The following is a 3,204-nucleotide window of genomic DNA, read 5'->3' as shown; positions in this document are numbered from 1 at the left end:
TTTTTTTTTTTTTTTTTTTTTTCCCCTACAATCCCTTGTCATCCCTTGTATCTTCTCTCCACGTTTCCCGATATTTATAATCCTCGTTAATGTCTTCCTGAAACACAACGCAACGAAACCTGTCCCACCCCAACCCTGTCGCAGGTTGATCGAGACGAAGAAGAATCGTCGCCGCGCCAAATTTTATCGATCGTATCCTCGAAGACTCGTCCCGTCGCGATCGCACTCCCTTCGCTTCAATTTAGATTAGAGTCGATCGATTTTCTGCCCATCGATTATTTTCTATTGGGAGAGAAAAAATTGTGCCCGCCAGGCAGGACAACGTCCTCACTAGGATTTCCGTGACTTCGATGAAATTTCGTAATATACCAACCGGTCGTTCACCGACTATATTTAATTCAACCGTCTACTCGCCGTGCTATTCTTAACTAGCTGCTCTAGAAATACGCCGAGCTGTTACGCCGCCTGTGGCTGGGTCGCGTACCCCTCCAACGTTCGCTGCAATTTGCTCCGGGGATGCGGCACTGTCTCTCATGATCCGATTATAGCAGTTTCTACGGTATCCCCGAGTCGTGAATTAAAGGAACGACGATTGATTCGGACAACAACTTTCTGTAATTCTTAATAGAATCGAAACTGAACTCATCCTCCCGGTTTACGTAAAGGTTTACCTTCAATTTAAATTTCGATTTGTCGAGTTTCTAATAATTTGGTTAAACGCTCCAAGAATAGAATAGGTTGTTGAACGATTTGGTTATAATGAAAAAGAAAAGATGGAGCGAGAACGAAGGGATTCTAGCAGAAAAGAAAAAGTGAAACGAGGGCGTGAAGAGAAAGAGATTTAGCTGTAAAAAAAATCGTAAATAAATAGAAGAAGAAAAATAGAGGAGAAAGAAAAGGGAGGAAAAATTTCTAAAAGAAAAAACTGATGAAAAATGGATAAAGTAACATCTTATACGGATTTCATATGAGATTCTTCTATTTCTTACGAAAAATTTACTCATGATCGATCTTACGATCTCGTTATTACGATCTCGAGATTTTATTTCAAATCGAATAACACGTAAGCTAATCAATTTGTCATTTAATTGTAAAAGAATGTCGATAAGACTCGTTCGTAGAAATGACTCGTAGGAAAAATATCATAAATATCATAAATATATAAAGTATCGTGTGCATTGCCGAGATTTAAGGGAGGAAAAACAAAGAATTCGATCGAATAATCATGACGAATGCTACGCAAACGTGGAATTCTATACCACCATTCTCGAAACGAGGAAAGATATCAAATGAGTTATTCTACCAGCGATCGAACGAATCGTAAAAAAGATCAGATGCATGCGAGCTGGAGCATCGTCGAAAAAAATAAGCAGAAAAAGAACTGAAGCAAGAAATTCGATATTTTTTTCGAGACAAGAGCATATCTGATGTAACGTATACCATACGTTATGTATACCTAAGCGTGTACTTTCGTACGTGTTATCGCCTCGAATGGCAATACATTATCGGAAATAAGTCGATATATCGACTGATGTACATCTGACACCGTCAGAAAAGCACGCCACCTTGGGGTTGCTCGGTGTTTTTACCAGCAAGGGCAAGGTTATTCACGCGTTCTTTTTCGCCGCTTCGAAAAAAATACTCGACGAGCTTGCACGGGATAATCACGGCCGCCTCTCCGCCTTTTTCTCGCGGCGAAAAAAATTTGAGACGCGACGAACGTGGAGGAAACGTGAGAAGGATACGTGGAGCACGATATCTGCTACGATATCTGCTACGAAAAATCTACGATACGGTATCAAGATTGGAGGGGTGAAGGGGGTAAAGAGAGAGGAAAAGAGCGAAAGAGAGAGAGGAGATAAAGCGGAGGAACGGTCGAACAATGTTCGAGGGGGGAATTATTACGCTATTATCGCGACGATTATCGTGCGGATCTAATATTACACGTACATATGCGTCTCGCCTTGACACGTCGTAATGGCGGTCGCAAGAACAAGGACACCCACCGCGGCAGGATAACATCGTATCGTATAGGCTACGGCCAAGTACACGTCCTGCTCTCCCTTCTATTTTTATGCCAGCTTTTCCTCCCTGTTATATCGTTCGATTGTCATGTATTGCACGATTAGAATCGATCTGCCCACTCTTTTCCTCATCCTCACGTGACTCCACGCGAAACCTGATGTCGTGACAGAGAGACACAACACCCGCCAAAGAGGGGTCGAATTTGAGTTTAATCGTTCCACCGATTTGTTCACTCGTGATTCTACTCTCCCCGAATACGGAGTAAAATGATCGGGGAAGAACGATCGACCATTCATCGGACTCCATTGTGTGTCATTAATTGTTTCAATTGTACGCGCGTAAGTCGTTCATCGAGTCCTGTAGCGCGTAACTTTAGACGCGATGGAAAGGGTTGAGGAGACGGAAATAACACGCGATTTCGTGCACAATTTTATCGTCCTACGTCAACCAATATTTGATTGAACGAACGGGTAAATATCTGGTCAGTTCGTTCCGATGCGACGGTCGGATTCGATAAAGGAGAATTATATCTGGACAATCTATCCCATTTTTCTTTCCTTACGTAGAAATTACGATGTATAGAGTTGTAATAAGAATTTACGACTCAAACGTGTATCGATATTAATCCGATGACCGTCGCATTTAACATCGTATCGGTTCCGGAAAGTATTTACCTGATTAGACTCGACAACACGTTTCTGAGAACTCGTGTGAATTTATGAAGTTTACGAAGGCCATACGATTCGACCGTGTATGTAAACACAGGCAGCGATTGGCGGCCGAAGACACCAAGCGATAACACATTCCAAACGAAATAACCGTGAGTCATTTCCAAACACTGACACTCCTGCCTTCGTCGATCTTACCATTTGTTGCAGTTAACAATTCATCCCTTCTTTCTACCATTAGAAAGAACACCCGTCGAATATCAATCGAATACACCGAGCGGCTGCTCGACCACCGTACGTGCCGTCACACATCGAGTACAAAAATCTAGGTATCTAAGCAACACCATGGTGATTGTCACGAAGCACTTACGTCGTGTTCGTTGGTGAGACTAGGTTCGTTCGATGATCGCGCCAGACGACGAGACCCGTTTGTCCACGATCGAATGCACACGTGAAGGGGAATGAAGGAGAAAGGCGGCGAGAAACGAACGGAAAGAGCACGAGAAGAGGA

At 42.9% G+C, this 3,204-nt stretch overlaps 1 protein-coding gene across 6 annotated transcripts in view; it reads right to left on the bottom strand.

Moving 5' to 3' along the window:
• The window catches only part of LOC102671125 (eukaryotic translation initiation factor 4 gamma-like), a 32,914-nt gene that overhangs the window by 21,866 nt on the left and 7,844 nt on the right, over nt 1-3,204 (bottom strand). For 2 of the 6 annotated variants that reach the window (XM_031510146.1, XM_006615057.2), the window contains exon 2: nt 3,064-3,204. The exons of 3 other annotated variants lie outside the window; for them this stretch is intronic. The gene's annotated coding sequence lies outside the window, so the exon portion shown is untranslated. Of the gene's footprint in view, nt 1-1,950; nt 2,261-3,063 lie in introns of those variants that run through there. One more of the 6 variants, XM_006615059.2, reaches the window with a different exon arrangement.

This window comes from Apis dorsata, unplaced genomic scaffold (assembly GCF_000469605.1).
Source record: "Apis dorsata unplaced genomic scaffold, Apis dorsata 1.3 scaffold_209, whole genome shotgun sequence".
Taxonomy (NCBI): Eukaryota; Metazoa; Arthropoda; class Insecta; order Hymenoptera; family Apidae; genus Apis; species Apis dorsata.
The sequence above is the reverse complement of the archived record's forward strand: the minus strand, read 5'-3'. Positions and strand labels throughout refer to the sequence as shown.